Source organism: Copadichromis virginalis, linkage group LG6 (genome assembly GCF_057382275.1).
Source record: "Copadichromis virginalis isolate Kocher_CV1m ecotype Utaka linkage group LG6, C_Virginalis_male_GT1.1, whole genome shotgun sequence".
Classification (NCBI taxonomy): domain Eukaryota; kingdom Metazoa; phylum Chordata; class Actinopteri; order Cichliformes; family Cichlidae; genus Copadichromis; species Copadichromis virginalis.
In genome coordinates this window covers 27727849-27747435 of record NC_140623.1, presented here as the reverse complement: position 1 = coordinate 27747435, position 19587 = coordinate 27727849, and the positions used below count along the sequence as shown (strand labels likewise).

The 19587-nt window shown below is 40.3% G+C and overlaps 1 long non-coding RNA gene across 3 annotated transcripts in view; it reads left to right on the top strand.

Annotated features, from left to right (window-relative positions):
* The window catches only part of LOC146707977 (uncharacterized), a 39204-nt gene that overhangs the window by 10641 nt on the left and 8976 nt on the right, over positions 1 to 19587 (top strand). For all 3 annotated transcript variants that reach the window (XR_014920900.1, XR_014920901.1, XR_014920899.1), the window contains exon 2: positions 9877 to 10109. This is a non-coding gene — a long non-coding RNA (uncharacterized LOC146707977). The remainder of the gene's footprint in view (positions 1 to 9876; positions 10110 to 19587) is intronic.

Below are 19587 nucleotides of genomic sequence, written 5' to 3'. Positions count from 1 at the left end.
CCAGCTAATCAGCAGCATGACAAAGCTTTATGGTTTCTCTGATCTTTTCTTCTACTTGCTATGACTCACTTGAAGCCCCATTGTCTGCTCCGAGCCAAGATCCTCCAGTCCAGAGGGCGTCGGTGCCAAGCATGGCTCTGAGGATATTACAAAAAGGGAAAACCCATCTTCCCCCAAAACCTTCTTCCATTACAGAAAAGAGGTTTTCCGCTTCAATCGAAACTGTCAGTGGAAGTTTTTCAAGCCACTTGGAAAACATCAATTGCTGCTTTTTCAGTCTTTATGTTGGCAAAATCATCAGTCACAGGAGCAGCATGATCCTTTCGTAGTAGTTTTTCAGAAGAAAAGGCAGGTTGTGCATGTGTTTTTATGTCCTTTATGCTCTCTTTTGTTGTGTGCATGTATTGTTGAGCTGCACAGCTGACAGGTCTGTGAAATATCAGCACCTGCATTGTTTTTTCTCACAGTAATCTTTGCAACTGATGTGGACATGAATATGCCGCCTGTGTGTGGAGCACATCTTTTTAGTTTTAAACGACGAGCTGTTTCATGTTGGCGCAGGAATAATAGGAGCCGCGGCGTGACAGCCAGGCCTGAGGCGACCCAGAAATGTGCCTTCTTGGAACTTCCTTCTCATTCCTTGGGCATAAGAACAGCGGTGCAGCGCAGGCTAGACTCCAAAACCAACAGTTTTGGAAATATCTGTTACATTTGCATCCCAAATATTCAGAAGAGCTTGCATGATGTTCTTATTTGGGTTGACAGGGTTTCATTTTTCATTCTTCGTGCCTCTTGTGTTTTCTTGTCGTACTTGGCTGTTTTTGTGTTGACTTATCTCGTTGACACACAGGATGGGTAATTTTGGGCAGCGTAGATGTCTGACTGCAAACAACATGTACAACTTAGAGTCCGCGCAGGAATGGCGTAAACATGGTTTCCGATTGAGGCAAATTCCTGTGGTCATGTCGCCACTTTTAATGTTGACTTTTTTCTCCAATACACCTTCTTCTTCTTCTTTCATCGCTATGTGGAAAAAACACTTAAAGAGAACCTATTATGCTCATTCCCAACACTTATTTTTATTCTTGGACTCTACTAGAGTAGCCCTGCATGATTCAGAGTTCAAAATAATCCCTTGTTTTAATACTGTTCAGGCTCTCAGTTCAACTAGTGGAATAAGCTATTTTAACTCCCTTTACGTTAACTTTCTGCTGATTGGTAGCCCCTCACAAGCAAAGGATTTGGACGGTGGTGGGGCTTCGGTGTTATTCATATGACCAGGACATCCACATTTATTCACATTATAAAGAGCCATGACTAGAAAATAACCTGCCTGAAACTGAGTGTTTGGAGCAGTCTGAAGCCCGAGCTCGTGGCTCATTGGCTCATCACTCTAACATATTATAATATTAAAGAAAAGAAGAGTGTCACACACCTCTTTAATTGCTCTCTTTTAAATTTAATGTTGTCTGCAAATGTCTTTGACAGAAAAGTCTAATATGTTTGAGTAAATTAAATCTTAAACAGTTAAACCACACATTTCCTTTTACTCTGAATCGCATCTCCTTGTGAGGGACCAAAAATCTGTGGGCATCCTCTTTGTGGGATAATGCCTAATACAAAAATGTGAAAGAAGCCATGCCTTCTCTGTTATAAGTTAATAAAAATTCCACCTACAAGCACCTCATATAAGTGATAAAAGACTAGTTTGTTAGTTTCAAAGGGCTAATGTGTGATTTCTTGGCAACCTCAAGTCTTCTTGTTATCCACCAGTTTCTAACAAGGTATGAGTCTGACACAAAATACCTTTGTTTACCTAATCCTTTCTGTACAGCTGTAATTGATGGAGATAAAACGAGGTAATTACTGAGCTGACAGGCCGAGTCATATTAGCCACGTTCGCGTTTCCAATCTTTATGCAAAGAGACTTTAACCATTAGGGTGTGTGCCAGCAGGATCTGAAAGCCACTCAAATCTAGAGCAAACACTGCAAACAAAAGTGTCGAGGCAATCAAAAGCGGAGCAGGCATTTCTTGTGTGCCCCTCTTTAAAAGAAAATAAATAAATAAATAGAGAGAAGGAACCTTCTTGACCTGCTTTCAGCCAATCAGCCCTTGACAACAGGCTCAACCTGAGCAAACAGTGAGGAAAGTAATCAGCTTTCACATAACCCTGATAGTAACTATCTCCTCAGAGTTATACATCAGCTGGTATTGATTAATGTGATGATGTTGTTGCCGTCCAGCACCGTGGCGTAGAGATGACTGCACTGGTGTTTTCCAGCTTTTAAACTTTGCTTGTAACTTATGTGCATAAGTGCTTAATTAGCAGTTTTCCTCCTCAGTTAATAATTATATCTATAACATGTAAGAAAACTGCAAGGAAAATCATCACATTCTGGCATTTTAGAAAATGTGGCAGTATTTTCACATTTTTGCTTTCGAAATGACTGCAGAGATAATTGCATTAACACAGACAAGTCTGATTAATTTTCCGTCGATCTACTAACCGATCAATCACCTAATCATTTCATCCCTAAACTGAATTAAAACAAGTTGCGTCACAGCTCCTGGCTCCAGCTGCACGCTCACCCTACAGACACAGGAATGGTATCAGTCTTCTCATCTAACTCTTGGCCAGAAAGAAAGTGCGCGTGCTTCTCAAAAATGCCGAGCTATTTCTTTGAAAGCTCAGGGTGCTCAAAACAAACCAGTTCATTCAAACACGCGTGCGCCAACGCATATAATGAATATAAATGGAGGACTTGAGAGATACAGTATATGCTCATCGCCAACAATTCTCAGTTTCCTTTTCCCACCACCTACATTTGGAAAGGTGTGTACGCCTGTATGGCTCCATTAAAAGGTATCGGTTTTAATCATACTTAAAAGTGATTACGTGGAGCTACAGCACAGTGAGCCTGTTCTTATTTGGAAATATTGACACAACAATGAATCACAGACTCATATCCTCTCAGTTTTCTCACGTCTGCTGACATTTCAAACTGTGCGAATAATTGCCAAATTGTCTCGGGCTGTATTAAGCCAGGGGAGGATACAAATGCCTTTAAGCAACATCAGCTGAGGAGATGTAGAGGCAACGCTGCTTATCTTACCAACAAAGCCTTAGAAACAGTTACACTTGTTTCATAAATCAACTTGTTAAAAAGCACATGCACATAAGAGAATAAGCACTCCCATTTTCCTAAAAGCTGTACGGGAGGATGGTGGTGGAAGGGGGTGGGTCAGGAGGTGATGGAGTTTGTAAGATAAACTTGGCTAAACTTTGTCAGTGTACGAAATTCCCCTCATCAGACCCCAGCCTGCCATCCTCCCCTCTCTACCCATCCGTATCCAACAGTGTGCAAAGCTAACAAAGCCAGTATTTAAAAAGCTATTAAAGAACTACACAACTTCTTTCATCATTTAAAATGTCAAAAGCTTGAATAAGCATCCCGTTTATACAATGAGCAATCCCTCCAGGAATAATTCTCAGAATTTCAGCCACTCTTCACATCATTTGTGCGAGTTTGCAGTTTTGCCTGCAGGGTGCTTGTAGATTTTATCAGCTACTGCATCTCAAATACAAATAATCCAATTCAGAATCACCGCTATAAGCTGAGCTCAAACTAAAATGGAAGGTAAGTTCATGCCTAAGGGTCTTGCGGTCTGTTGGATTTTGGAAATCTAAGTCATGCGTCAACTCCAGCAAACACTACCATTTAAATGTTTAGATTATATGTAACTTTTAATTTAAACGGGGACCTATTTAGGAGACTTCCTCGCTTTCTATCAGATATATGCACTCACGAGACACTTCATTAGTTATTCTTTGCTAGTAGTTGGTTGGAACCCCTTTTGCCTTCAGAACTGCTTTCATTCGCTACAAATTCAAAAAGCTGCTGGAAACATTCCTCAGAGATTTTAGTTCATATTGACTTGATAGAATCACACACTTGCTGCAGATTTGTTGACTGTACATCCGAGAGGTGCACTGTTGGATAGAGATCTGGTGATTGTGGAGGCAATTTGAGGATAGGGAACTCATTTAAAGAAATAGCCTGAGATGATTTGAGCTTTGTGATGTGGTGTGTTATCCTCCTGGAAGCAGCCAGAAGAAGACGGGTACACTATGGTCAGCAACAGTACTCAGATAGACTGTGGTGTTTAAAAAATGCTCAGCTGGTACTTGAGGGGCCCAAAATATGAAAATGTCTGCCACACTGATACACCACCACCACGAGGCTGAACTGTTGATACGAGGCAGGATGAATCCATGCTTTCATGTTGTTTGCACCAAATACTGACCTCACCTTCCAAATAAAGACACATCAGACCAGGCAACATTTTTCCAATTTTCCATTGTCCAATTGTGGTGAGCCTGTGCAAACTCTAACCCAAGTTTTCTGTTCTAAGCTGACAGCTAAGCAGTGAAAAAGGTATCATGACTCCTACTTGACCAAGCATAATGTTATTGGCTTGTATTTTTCTAAGGTGGTATAATGAAACAGATTACACCGTATTTTGCTAGCACACTGACCGAGATTCAGTGATCAGGGACAATGACTTTATTGCTTTCCATCGCCACAACTGACAGAACCAATATCATCTTTCTGTTGGCTCACTTGTGTGTGTGTGCGCGCTCCAAAATGTTGTGTGTTACATTCATAAAACTACAAGAGAGAATGCAAAAAAACCCAAACAAAAACTGGGCATACTGCAGTCTTTTTGACAGGATGCTGTCTGACGTCCAAAATATTGTGACGTCTGCCTGGGTTTCTATGGGTTTCAGCTGACATAATGTTGTCTGATTGTGTCAGAAACACCAGCTGTAATATTTTAATAGTATTTATACTCTTCTCCCTGCTGTAGTTTTTGTTAAATCACTGTAAAATAACAAGAAATAAAAGGTCAGACTTTGCACAACTTTCAAGTGATCTTGACAGGATCCTTGTGGGACTAAATACGGCATGTGGGAAAATCACAGTCTTGATCATTTTCTTAAAATCTGGTAAAGCTTAAATCTTCATTGTGTTTTCAGTTTCCTTCTGAGGTTCTCTCGTCAGTCTTGTCATATAGTTAGATTAGTAATGAAGCTTTGGGCATTCTTTGTTGGCAAAATAGCAGCTCTTAAAGAGCAGGCCACATTTCCAGTGTTGATACTGTTTCACAGAGTTATGATCTCAGATCACACACATGAGAACGTATATTAGTCTTTTGCTCATGGACATTTTCATACTAAGCCACACACAGACTCCGGCAGTGTCTTCAGAAATGCTGATATAGTTAATTTTGACAGGTAATGCACAATGATCCCTGAAAAATCCTAACTAAAACAGTCATTCATTAAGGTTTTGGAATTGTGACTCGGTCATATGGCAGTTTTTCCACCCAGTCTCATGCTGGAGGGAATTAGGTAGGTAAACATTAAAATGTGGAAGTTGGCTCTAAAACTAGAAGCCAAGAATTGTTTACTCTATTACATTAGGAGGACTCATTTGGGAAGACTTTGCTAGGGAAACGCAACTCCCCTGCAGATATTATACCTTTAGTGTCATTTTGACAAACATTTCAGTCGTAGTTTGGTGAAAAGCGGTGGGACCTGCATTAAAAACCTCTACCTGGCCGTCACCAAATTTTGTTCTTTTCTAACAGCTGCCACGGCATTGAATTCGGGCTAAGACAGACATGTTGTGTGTTAGGCATCAAGATAATTAACTGGTCACAGTCAGGTTTTCCTGGAAATTGACTGTATTAGTGAGTCTATTCTCTTATTCTCGCCTTTTCCCTTTAATTTTTTCCCCCCGCTTGGCAACTGTCACACAGAAAGCTTTGAAGTGGGTGTAAATAAGAAGACATGCATGCTTAATGAGCACGAGTAAAAATGGCTTAATACTTGTTTTCGTGATGTAGCTCTGCTTACCGAACTGAACGTCGAGGCAGCGTGACTGCTTAATTAAGCTGCCTGTTAACACAAAGAGGCCAACAGTGACATTTGCTGTGGTGACGGTCACATCATATCTGATTAACTTCAAGTTGTCGTTTGAAAGAGTCCCAAACATCTGCAACTAAACGCTTATTTTCACCTCCCGATCTCACTTGTAAAACTAAATATCCTACTGTGACTTGCCGAGCAGATGTAATGAGCCGAGATCAAATACTGAAAGTCATTCACAGACGCTGATATGTGAAAGGGCCAGAGAGGGAAAAGGAGAAAGGAAAAAAACAAGAAGTGAGGAATGGTCTTCTGCTTTCAGATTTACAGCCGCGGGGTCACCAGTAGAGTCGGAGCTGGAGCAGAGTGGTGCAGAACTCGCCTCCTCCTCCTTCCCTGCCTCCCTCCCTCCTGGCCTCCTTAGCCTCCTATGCTCACACCCAATTTTTTGGCTCTTTGTTACTGTATATAGGTCACACTGTGATCGTGTGTATATACAGGTGAATTTATTCTCCTTCCCAGCAAGCATATGGAAAGAGGTACTCAAAACATTTCCTAGAAGTAACTGAACAGAAGAACAATGCTGCATTTGAAGCAAAGGTCATGCCTTCGTGTGTTTTAGAGGAGAACTCATTCTGAACAGATCCTCACTGTAAAAAATCAAAATAATGCATTCATTGTGTCATGTATAGATTTTTATTTGAGTGTTTACGTTAAAGTAAAACGTGTTTTATGAGCTACTTTTATGGTTTTTTTATGTAAAACTCTTTACTTTAACTTCTTGCCACACACCTACAGCACTAGGAACATTTCTAGAATTCTAACGACATCTGTGTGCATGTATGCATGCGAGTGTCAACTCGGCTAAGCTCAGCTATGTTGTCATCATTTAAAGAATTTATACAGTACATTTAAGGAATCATCCCAAGCGGTGCATGTCTTTTATTTGCAGAGAAGGAGCGACGGTTATAAAGCAATATTACATTTTTTCCATGTCTTTGTTCTTGGCACAACAAACAGCAACGCTGCAGTGAGTCAATTTTATCATCGCAAATATGTGATAAGAATAATATGAGGAATAGCGCTTATTTTTTTAAATAGATTAAACAGGACAGTTTTCCATCGCTTCTCACAGCCTCTGTAACAAAATGTAATGCTTGAGCGTGCGTGTGAATAAAAGTGCGTTTGCCCCCACTAGCTTACCTGAGCTCCCCGTGAAAAGCGAACACAATCTCAGCCTGAGCAGAAAGGCAGGATGTTTTTGATGAAGCAGTGGGCTTAATTTAGGCCCAGGCATTCTCAGTATCTGTCACCTAACTCCCAGTGATCTCAACACACAGTGTAGTTGTGCGCATGTGTGTGTGTGTCGGTTTATGTTTATCCACAGAGGCAGGCTATAAATTCAAGAAATGTACACCGACATTCGGCCCCCCTATAAACTGTAATACCTCCCAAATATAAAGACAACGTCATACCCATTCCCCGTTTTATTTTGCTAGTAATAATGGAGCAAATAAAAACCGCAGCTTTACAACAGACACTACTATGATAGTGTCTCTCTGATAGGATTTTATTATGAATTATTAATACTGGCTATTAAAAAATAATCCCATTAACTCTGCCAAATGCCCCAAAATCTTGATTTCTTCTTCTAAAGAAGCTGGCTTGGTTATAGCTCCTGCTTGGCCATTAAGTAACCAAACAGGCGTAGGCATTGCCAGCAAACCAGCAAAAGCAAAACGCGAGTGCCAGCAACCTCTGCCAAAGACTTCAGCTTGCACCCAGTGTTCTTCTCTTACTGGTACACAGAGAAATGATCTGCCTACTTCTTCGAATTGTACATTTTTCTATCCCTGTATGGATTTTTTTAAAAATTAAAAAATATTTTAAGAATGAAAACCTTTTGTTGCAAGCAGAAAGATTTAAGAGAAATTATGTAGATTCTTGTTTTTTTGAGCATGTACGTTTGCTGATATGGGCACGTGGATTTGCTCCTTCTTGGCCATTAAGTAACCAAGCAGGCGTAGGCATTGTCAGCAAACCAGCAAAACTAAAAGCCGAGCTCCTACAAACTGCCAGTGACTTTGTTTTGCACAGAGTGTTCTTCTCTTTGCTGGTACATAAATAAATTTTCTACCCTTTGAGTTTAAGACATTTTCCAGTCTGCATGGAAAATGTTCTTATTCATAATACTGACAAACCTCTGTTTTTAAGCAGCTGCATAACGTAATTATATGGATCTCCATTTTCTAGCTCTCTCTCCATCGTTGCTGGATGAGCATGTACATTTTTGAAAATCACAAAAGAGGACCTTGCGACGTCTGACCTCGAGCTTGGCGTCACTTTAATGCGGCATTAAACGAACGTGCTCCATCTCGTCAAACGACTGCACGGAGAGCTAGGAGGAGATCTCTGTGGTCGTCATGCACCCATAACGAATGGAAAGACAAGAAGACCACACAGCAGCATGGTCAGATCAGGTTGTCAGAGACCATATATAAAATCTGGGTCAGGGTCCAGGCCGTAACCTCGCTCTCACTATGGCTCCGCTCTTGCTTCTCTGTACCCGATTCCACCTTCGTCCCACGACTCTATCTTTGTGTTTTCTCCCTCTTTTAGTTGAATCGCTTCACCCACTTTCCACATCCACGTCTTTATGCATTTCATTCCCTGTCTCAACCTACTCGGCCCGAGCAATCCAGGCAGGCAGGCTGTTTGTGCTGAGCTACATGGCATCTTTAGATTATATTAAATTTATTGTGAATTCATGGCAATGAACGATGCATTTAAATACAATAATGGCAAAAATCTAAATTTGTGAATTGTTGAGATAATAGTGAAACTATATTATATTATATTATATTATATATGTATAATGCTGCATTTTTTTCTAGAAATACCAGGGCCAGAAGACAGCATGTCATTTTTAGATGTCAACTAGGGAACTGGCTTAGTACCTCTCCTCTTTCTTTCCTTTTTTTTGGGACATTTTTGATTATAACATCTGAAAGAAAAACCACAATGGTCCCTTTGTTGGAGATGAAAGTGTTTCCAGTGTTTTTAACTCTTAATGATTTCTCTGTGTTGTTTGCTTTTAGGAAGTGAAGAAGCATTTGAACCAGAAAACGGATAATTACATCAAACTTATTTATTTATTGTAAAGTAGAACAAAAGAATGAAAAAAATTTTTTTTACTTGTTATTTGCTGTTTTACCCACACACAAGTTATGTTCTGAAACCACTTTTAGTACTTTGAAAAAGATACTTGAGAACAGCACCCATATTTTAAAGACATACTCTGTATTCTGAGATAAGCCTCGTGACCTTTGATATGTGATTGATGTGTTTGGACTTGTTTTGTTTACCGTAGCACACAGAAATTATACTTTGCTGCCTAGCAGGCATTTTCATCTAAGAGCTACGTGAGTTCCTCTTCATATTGCTACTGGGTCCAGTTTCTGTTTATCGGGGAACATTTCCTCACATAAATCACCCGCTCTTTAAAAATAAATCCCAAAAAACATACCTTTTCTTCTATTTTGACTGTATGGGCATTAAACATATGGGATATAAATTTTAAAAATATACATTTTTGACTTTGTCTAATACATATTTTACAGAGCTAAGCTGGCTGCTAACCCTTGTTTTATAATACTGCTACTTAAACTAAATATATCAATTTCAGAATTAAGTATAGCAACTTTTAAGTCAATTCCTTGTCAGATATTATTATTAATCTTTTAATTTGTTTTGTGTACTTTTAGAAAGTTGAATAGAAAGAGCCAGAGATAAAATTTAAGAGGTGCCACATAGTTGCCTATTCTCTAAGGCAGACCTGGCAGGCCTGCAGCAGCTCTAACAGTGGCCTTGCTGCCATTAATAATGGGAAAATGGCAAACACTGTACAAATCAACTGGCATGAATCTCTGTGCTTCTCTACAGCACAGTCTCTCTGAACCTATTGTGGAGCTAACATGGCTGCCAGCAATAAGACATGATGACATTTATCCTGCTTTCTTGCTGGAGGCCTCCCAGTAAGGAGTTCTTGTGAACACATCTTCCGAGTGACATGGAGACGGGCCTGCAGCCACCAGCGGAGCTGAGCCGCTTTAGAGCCCTGCTGAGACCTGCCAGGCCCACAGCTTTCCCTGCCAGGGGCCTCGCTCGAAGTCAAAGTGAGTTACAACCCATGCTCTTGACACATGCATGCTAATGCAGAAGCAAGCACCCACTATGTAGGCATGCAGGCGCACGCACAGGTGGAATACATAGAGGAATATATGTGTGCAACCATAAACCAGTACAGAGGCAAAGAAATAACACTGTACGTGCAAATATATGCACACTCATACATAATGATACCCCTCTAAAAGAGATTGTAGCTCCACTGGACCACTAGATAGACTACATTTACATACAATCACACACAATCATAAATTTGGTATTTGCAGCCTAAATAAATGATATCCCTGCTTCTACCCATGCAGTAAAGTGAGCATGTCGTCCAACAGGGGCTCTATCTGTCAGGGGTAGTTTGAGATCAAGGTCCAGCAGCTGCTGGATCAGCTGGATTGATCTGTCTGGGTAAACATGAGGACTGAAAAAGAGCATGTTTGTGATTAAAGGCTTAACAGGAAGTGCGTGTGACAGTGAGAGAGAGGGAGCTTCAGTATGCTGTTTATACCCTGTACAAAAGAGAGCACTGTGTATTACCTCCATATATATGTGTGTGTGTGTTATATTGTGCTTATATCCAGCTCCATTTTTAAAAAATGTTTGGATACTGCTGGAGTCAATTTATAGCAACATCATCCTTATATTATACTGGACATTACTGGTGCAGCCCCTTAGTTCATCCTCCTTTCTTCTGATTGGCTGCCCCTCGTTAATAGAAGTCAGTGGGCGGGCGTTCTGTGCTCACAAGCGTGAACTATGTACCATTAACTGGATTGCTGCCCCTGACTGAGCCTGGTTCTGACAGAGGTTTGTTCCTGTTAAATGGGAGTTTTTCCTTCCCACTGTTGCCAAGTGCTTGTTCAGTTTAATGTTTGAATATTGGGATTTTCTCTGTTTTCTGGCCTCTACTTTACAATACATCGTGCTTCGAGGCGACGTATGTAATTTGGCAAGTTAATTCACACAACTGAAGTGAATTAAGAAAACCTCTCAAGCCACTGTAACACATTTTTGACAGAAAATCAGCAAAATCATATTGGGGCTGGTTAATGTTTTTCATCGTGACTCACCTAAAAAGAGACAGTCTTCCAGGAAATGGTTACCAAAAATATTTTCCTAACCATAATCACGCAGTTTTGGTGCCTAAACATAACAAAACTGCAAAAGGGAAATTAAAAAACAACTTAAAGTTGTGACTCAACCTTTTCTGAGTTGTCACCAGATATCCAAAATTATACTGCGAATTACTGGAGACATCATCAACCCCCCCCCCCCACCGGGTGGAATACTCAAGGCCATTTTTTTATATTTTTTAGATACTGAGCAAATGAAGGAGAATTTACTTAAATGTGGTTGTAGCCACCTTAATTATCTTGCAAAGTGCCCTTAGATACAGAATAAATGTGTCAGTCCCTCTGCTCATTACAGCCAAAAGACCCTATTAAGCTCTCACATGAGGGCTGACCAACAGTTTCATGCTGGCTATATATGAATGTATCTCACAGCGATAATATATCGCGAGTGCATGTGTAGCTATATGGTTTGTGTCTAATCCCAGGAATGTTGATGTGGTCCAGAGTTTAATAAATGGAGGCGTGGGTGTGGAGTAAGAGTCCCCTGGAGCAGAGTTAAGGTCTTAATGTACTAAAAAGCCTTGACCCAGACCATATACACCCACTCACAGGGACACAGCACCTTCTCTCCAGTCCAGCACATTCTTTCATACTTTGGCTACGCAGCAAAGAAATATGCACTTAGACATACACGGAGATATGCAAGCACAACATGGACGATATGACCTTAAACAACAAACATGCGCAAAATGTACCGAGTGGCTCAAACACACACACACACACAAACACATCCTTGTTGACTTGTGTTGGTCATCATTCAATGAGGAGCACATGACTTAAATCGGGTGTGGTGCATGACATCTTATCGAACAAAAGCGTCCCACAGAGAGAGCTGATGGGGGAGACGATCCCTCCCCGCTTGTCCTGTCTGTTGGGAGTCATGAGGTCTCCATCTCGTTTGCCACGCTGTGTCTCGTGGTTCAAAGTCCATAAAATGTTCAAGTTAAAAAAAAAAAAAAATCCCCTGCTTTTAAAACTTTCAGCTGCGGTGCTGTGTTGTCAATAAATCAGCTGCTTTCCCTGAGGATAGCAACGTTATCTCCGGGAGGGAGAGGAAGTGCAAAACACTGCACGTTTTTCAAGAATGAAGCCTTTGAATTTCTTGTTATGTCCTATAAATGTCTCACCTTGAGGGTCTGATGTCTCGCAGTGAGAATGGAGGGCTTGTATTCTACACATTCAACCCGTCGCTTCTACATGCTTCTGCAGTCATGCAGAAATAAACTCAAGTATGTTTATCACAGAAGCTTTATTGTGTTTTGTCTCATTTAAGTGTCTTGCTGATAAACTTGTCATTTAACTGTCAAAATCATGACGGCTACCTCCATGTCAGATCTTACAGGGAATATTTCTTCATTTTCTCAAATGCATTGTAGCTCTGAACTTTTCTAACATTAACCAGTGGAGCTGAATATTAGAATGTAAATATCTATATCAGTTGGACCAGACATTACCCAGGCAGCCTCCTTGTAGAAAGTAAAGTCCAAATGAGCACATGTGTGAAAGGTTCAGGTAATTCACAGAGTGAGTTTGCATCACGTCCCGCCTCCTGCGCAGACTATCCAGTCGCCACTCTTTGCCCAAACCTAAACTGCACAATGCATTTCAAGTGTCACTATGCATCTATCACATGTGAGAAAAGCCAACTCTGGACAATGTGCAGACCTGATTCTCTCAACATTACCTGGAATTTATGTGTAAAACTTGCTATAGTCTCATCCACCAAAGTTGCACGTCACCATTGAGTCACCAGCTTCAGTGATAAGATTGTTTATCAGAACAAATCTTTGCAACTGTTGCAACTGTTTTGGAGTCCTGTAAGTCCTGTTAATACAGGAGAAATAATGCGCGTTGCAATTGCTCAAGTGCTTCTGTGAGAGTTAAAATGGCTAAAAAATAAATAAATCAGAACTCCACAATGACAAGAGAAGTGAAAAGAGGATTCTCAAGCTTACTCCTGAACATTCCCCTTCTCTTTCTACCTAGCTGGAAAAAGCTTGAAAAGTGTGAGCAAACTGGTGAAATCAAGCTGAGCAGGAAGGGGTAAACAGGACATTTGTGTGCATGTGTCTGTATAATCCCATCACAAGATAGTGTCGTCGAGAGCCATTGCCCCGAGGCAGCTGGCCATAGTCCATCAAGGGAACTTTAAATTAGAGTAATGCTCACTAACACAAGGTTAGACAGTTCATCTGCTGGAGAGATATGAAAAGGGGGGATTGTCTGGTGCTGTGCTGATGGCCCAGAGAAAATAGAGTGAAGAAGTTTTGAATCCCAGGCCTATACGTGGACATGGCTATTTGTAGATTGAACTGAGGCAGATGCAGACAGGGTTGGAGAGACTGAGTCCTTTGATAATCGATAATGGCCTTGACAAATGTAAGACAATGCAATATAAAAAAAAGTGAAATAAAATAAAGTTTGTCAAATGATTTGTTCCTGGTTGAGTAAAATGCTGAATAAAGTTTGTTTAAAACTAAAACTGTCTTCTTGTCCTTGTGCACAGAATATTTACTGTATAACGTTTAATTTAAATGATGGCCTGCATTTGATGATCAACAGTGTTTGAACTTTTTTGTCCTCCAATCTTTAAAACAAGCCCACAAATGTATCAAATGTCCCGACGCAGCTGGGCACAGTTGCTTTTGGCAAACGATGCCCAAACAGGAGTGAACAGTGTGTTGCTTACGGACTACTTAAACCTGTGGAATAATACGAATTTGGTGCTCTGACACTGTACATGTGGGACCAATTAAAGATAAACTACAGTGAACTGCACTGAACATCGTCAACCTTACAAGTATAAAAATGCAAAAGGCGCATCTGAGGGAACACGTGTGCATTTTCACGTGCTGAATCCTTCCAATAAAGTTCAGATGCGTACAAGTATGATTCATTTGGCTGCTTCAAGTTCTCCATTTAAAAAAAATGGTTACAAAATATTGTCGTTTCCGTTTACGATGAGTAATCTGCTACGATTGAAAGTGCTGAAGAACTCGTGAATGGTTTACAGCATAAAACACATGAGCTTATTTAAAGCAGGAAGCTTATCCAAGAAAGCTTGCTATCAGGCTTCAACTGCTATGTAAAACTGGGTAGTTAGGCCTCCGTTGTCTATGCAAAGTGACAGCTAAAAAAACAGTCCCCTGAGCTCTGCGGGGAGAAGAGACGTGTAAATGATCTAAGTAATCTTGTTTAGATCAGCTTTTCTGAAGATATAACTGACAAGCGCACACAAACAGGAAAAATGAGTCAGACATTCCTTGCATATGAAATGCACTCCTCTCACAAATGTTATGATAAGCTATGGTAAATGCTGCTCTTTGCTGCACTTTCACTTTACAAAAAAAAGTTCTCCTTTTTATTCTGAGAAAGAGGAATGACACAAATGCTGCAGCCGGAGATGTTCTAAAATATACCCTCTTTAACTGCAGCACTATACAGTACCTTATCTGGTATGTGTTGATATCACTATTAGTCATGTGTAAAGAATCTGTGAGTGTTTGTGAGAGTTTTGTTTCCCTAGGCAAAGTTTGGCAAACCACAAAATTCCTTTAAATCTCCCCCAACTCCACCAAATTATTAACAGCTCCAAACACAGCATATTTAAAAATGCTTTGAAATTCGAGCTTGAATAAAAGAATGAGCTCGGAAATACAAGCAGAGCGTTGGCAGGATGAATTATCATTCTGATTTTGCAGAATTTTAATAAATTCTCTCTATATTTTTATTACAGCTAATATTTTTGAGCAATAATTCACTCTCATTTGTTTAATCTTCTCATGAGCTCTCATGCCTGAACTGAGCTTTGGGAAAACACCTATCTAATGAGTTCATAGGCAAAAGTGAGGAGGGAAAAAAGCCCTTTTTACCTGCCAGTGATCCAGCACATCATATTTAAAACAAAGCAAAACAAAACAAAAACTTTAAGTGTGGGAGGCCAGTGATGTGCCCCACCCAAGTAACTACCCTTTCATAGAGTCAATGAGCCCAGCCCTGAAGCTGCATCTCCAGACTTACCAATAATTCCTAACGGCCTGACCCAGAAGCTGCATCAGGAGGCCCCGTCGCACAGCCTGTGATCCACACCCCAGAGCTGCACTGGAGGAACAGCTCACACAGCCCAGTGGGACCAGTCTTGGATGTGCAAACATGCAGGAACGCCTTATCTGTGCTGTTTTCTGACAGATACTGAACAGATACAAAGACGGCTGCAGAAAAAAAAAAAAAGAAAAACAGCAAAAGCGCACCTACAGACTTTTAATATTGTTCTTCAATTCCTATATTAAAAAAACAAATAAATAAAAAATAAACGTTACCAGTTACTAAACACAGTTACAGGGCTAAAATGTCTGCAGCAACTTGTGTGTTTATCATCGGTAAATACACACAGCTGTTAGAGTCCAGTGAACAATGCTGGCAGCTACACACCTCCAGCACAAGGGACACATTAAGAGAAATAGTAGGAGGAACTGGCCCATACTTTGTGTGTGTGAGGGAGTGTTTAATGTATAATGTCCTCACCATGAGAGTAGGATGAAAATCTTATTGCAGGCGAATGGATTGCAAAATGTTAGTGTGAAGTGGAACAGGATCTATTTAAAGCCATGTAAGTAAATACACGCTTCTTTTATGGAATTTTCTTCTACATGAATCAATCATTGGAAAGCAGAAAATGTCACACTATTCTGCTTTCATTTCTGCTTCACATATGCTCAATTCTGCTTAAAGTTCATGTCAAGTTTCAAATATCCTTTAGAATGAGGCCATTTTGCAACATCTGTAAAGTTTTATAAGTTTTCGGTACCTGGCTAAATGTGTAAGTTAATTTCAGTGCCAAGCATGGTGGCTTCTGCTCACTGTTCCCAAACAGATGAGAAGATTTAAACCAATCTTAGGGGTTAAACTGGGCCTGTGCGATTACAAACAGCATTCCAGCACCTTCAATTATTAATGAAATCAAAAAGAAAGTTTCATTCATAATATCAACCAAGTTCATTTCTCATGTCCCAAAGCCTGGAGTTCTTTCCAGCTGATGACAGATGATACTCAATCAACATATCATGAAGTAATTTCAGCCAACCAGCCGGCCTGCAGACGCTACTCACACCTTTCCCCCCCTGCATTATCCCTGTCATGGATGTAGATGACATAAAGTTGCAGTCGTACTAGTAGGTGCTACAGAAGGAGAAGAGCAAAAATGAACTTGGTTTTCTTTGTTTGAAGTAGCAGGTAATTTCAAATGCAACGCTTCAAATAACTCAGCAAATATCACCAAACACAAGCTGTTTCTCTATAATTTGGCACACAATCTGTCTTCTTAGTTAACTGCACATCTGCTGCAGCTGGGGAAGAAAATGGTCATGTGTGATAACTTCACTTCAGAGATTGTGAAAGGTGTAAGAAGTGGAAGAGAGAAGGGAAAAATTAGAAATTTAAGTCAAAACTGCATCAATTTTTTTTAAAATTTAAAGCGTCTATGAGGTATCCTTTATCCCCATTTTTTATTTATTTAAATTAGATACTTTTATTTATTTAAATCAGATATTCTCCTGCGAGAATCATCCAATTTCTTGTTGTGAAATGTCTTAAAAAACTACAAAAAGAATAATTTGGTATCAAGCCCTTTTCTTTATCCCAGACCACAGGACATCCACGATCGGTCAGACCACAGGACAGTTTTCCGCTTCGTCTCAGTGCATCTTTAATTAGCTTCCACCCAGAGACGGCAGCAGCATTTCTGCATCTTGTTTACGTATGACTTTTCTTCATTGAATGGTTAAGTTTTGACTTGGACTTGTGAATGCAGGGAAAAAATGTGCACACTGACAATGTTTTTTAGAAGTTTTCTTTTGCTCCTGCAGAGATTTTCACTACAGACTTGTGTCTGTTTTCAGTGTGGAGATCACAGCCAGCGTTCAGTACTGATATTCAGCCTGTTCCCTTAGGTACAGAGATTTTCCAGGTCTCTGAATCCTAATGATACATGCACTGTAGATGATGAAATTCTGTATTTCTCTGGAAGTTCATCTTGAGAAATAAAAAGTATTTTATTATTGGGCTACCGTCTCAGTAATGCTGTTTTTAGAGAAGTTACACAACTTTCCAGTCTTTTACTGCACCGTTGCTCCCATCAACTGAAAAAAGTATCAGTATTTAATATGTTGTACTCTTTCCATCATTTTCTTCAGCTTTTCTTCTTTATTTAAGTTTTTTTTTCTTTATAGGTTTATGTTTAATGTTTTAGCTGCTGTTACAGCAATTTCCCTCTTTTAAAAAAAAGAAACTTTAAATATAGGGAACAAATCAATCCTTTCTATTTTTAATTTATATTTTACTCAGCCTAACTACTTCATGGAAACAGTGTTGTGCTTGTCAAGTCCCACAGAGCGAGATGATTTTACAGAAGCAATAGAGAGGCATGTTCACCTACTGGCATGTTCCACTGCTCAACCTGTTGATCAGGCTCTTTCCAAAAGGGCCTGAATGCTTATATTACTATGAGGTGTTTCCTTTTAAAAGTGGCATGTGGTTTATCTGTCTAAAGGAAGAAATTTATTTTAAAATTTGCGTAGAATGGACAATTTTGAGGTAACGAACATGTACACACTGGCAGCACCTCAGAGGGTGAAGAAATAAAACATCCGAAATAAAACACCCTCATAAAACTAAATTGACAAGACGTACTTGCTGGGGAATTAATTTCAGAGTCTTAGTGTTGCAAGAGTAAGATATCTCATGTTTCAACAGCAATCCCAATGGCCTACAGCGACACATGAACCCAACATGGAACTTAGTCACTGGTATGGCTGGCTGTGAACACACACACATACACAGGAGAACCTCCCTCTTAGCAAACCGTATTTTTTTCACAGCGGCCGTTGTGAGTAGCAGACGGTTTTGCCATCCCTCTCCCAAAATAGCCGTCCATTAGCACAGGCAGGTCAGATGGATTTGAAACATCCATGGCAAACGGCGCTGGAGTGAAGGGCGGAGGGGTCAACAAGTGTGTGACCGCCTCTTGGAGGGCTCCACAGAGGTGGTTGTGGGTGGGCGTCAAATAGAGGCTTTTTTCGCAATTTTGTGACAATGAGTGCTTAACAACAAATAGGAGTGTCTAAGGAAAACTGGTAATATGTGTGTGTGTATGAATGTGTAAACAAAAGGTGGTGCATGGTTAATTTCCAATATTTGAGCATATTTATATGGAGTATTGATGTCACTTCCCTGGCGTGTACAACCTTTTGCTCATAACGCAACACAACTTTTTTCTTTTTCAAAAAAACAAAACAGAAACTAACTGGCAAAAACAGAAGTGCTGTGAGTCTGACTAAAGGATTACAGAAAATAAACCTACTGCTCCAATCAAATTTTAAAAGTGTATCAGCACAATTATTCAGAGTCATAACTGTAACATGTTTTTTTTTCCTTAAGAAAGCAACACCATTTGATCTTTTTCACGGTGCTGCTTAACTTGGCCATTTTCTATGTTCACTGACATGTTTTTACCTTTACTGGTCTGGAGATTAAAGTAAATGGTGCTCTTTAAAATGTAATCTGACTGCATGTAGTGAGCGGTACAATGATAAATTACAGTATCTTTGGACAGCCTATATAAATGGTGGATAGACTGGTACTTAAAGCATTTTTTGTTTATTACAAACCATTGTGTAAGGAGCTTGGAAAGTAGTCCTTAGACTACGATGACCTGGATGACTGAGAACCTTCACAGACATATTACAAACCATATTCACCTCGTCACCAAGCACTTTCTAACTATCAAGGACACACTGGCACACAGATGGATGCAACATGGGTATTTGGCGTTGAGTGTACTTCAGTACTGTACCTCCACCTTTTGCCACGGGTTCTGGGTAGTGACCGAAACAATTAGATCACAAATACAAGCAGGGGAAATGAGCTTACTCTGAAGGATGGCTGTCATTTGTCATTTGGGAAGGGCTTATAGTAGAGCTGCTACTTCTCCACATCAAAGGATTGCTAGCATGCCTCCTGGACATCTCTTAGGCAAGGTGTTTCAGGTTGTCCCAATGGGAGAAGGCCCAAGGGCAGACACTGGGCACGCTGGAGAGATTTATGTCTCTCAGCTGACCTGGGAATGCCACCGTGTTTCCCTGGATGAGCTGGAGGGGTAGCTGGGGAAAGGGAGGTCCGGTCTCTCTTTACACTGCCTATCCCACGACCTGTACATCACAAAATGGATGACTGGCACTTTAGTGCACATATTGCAGGCGCCAGGGATCACACCAACAACTTTCTGATTAGCAGACTATATGGTCTTATCCTCTGAGACACAACATGTGTGTAAATATGTGTGCGCAAA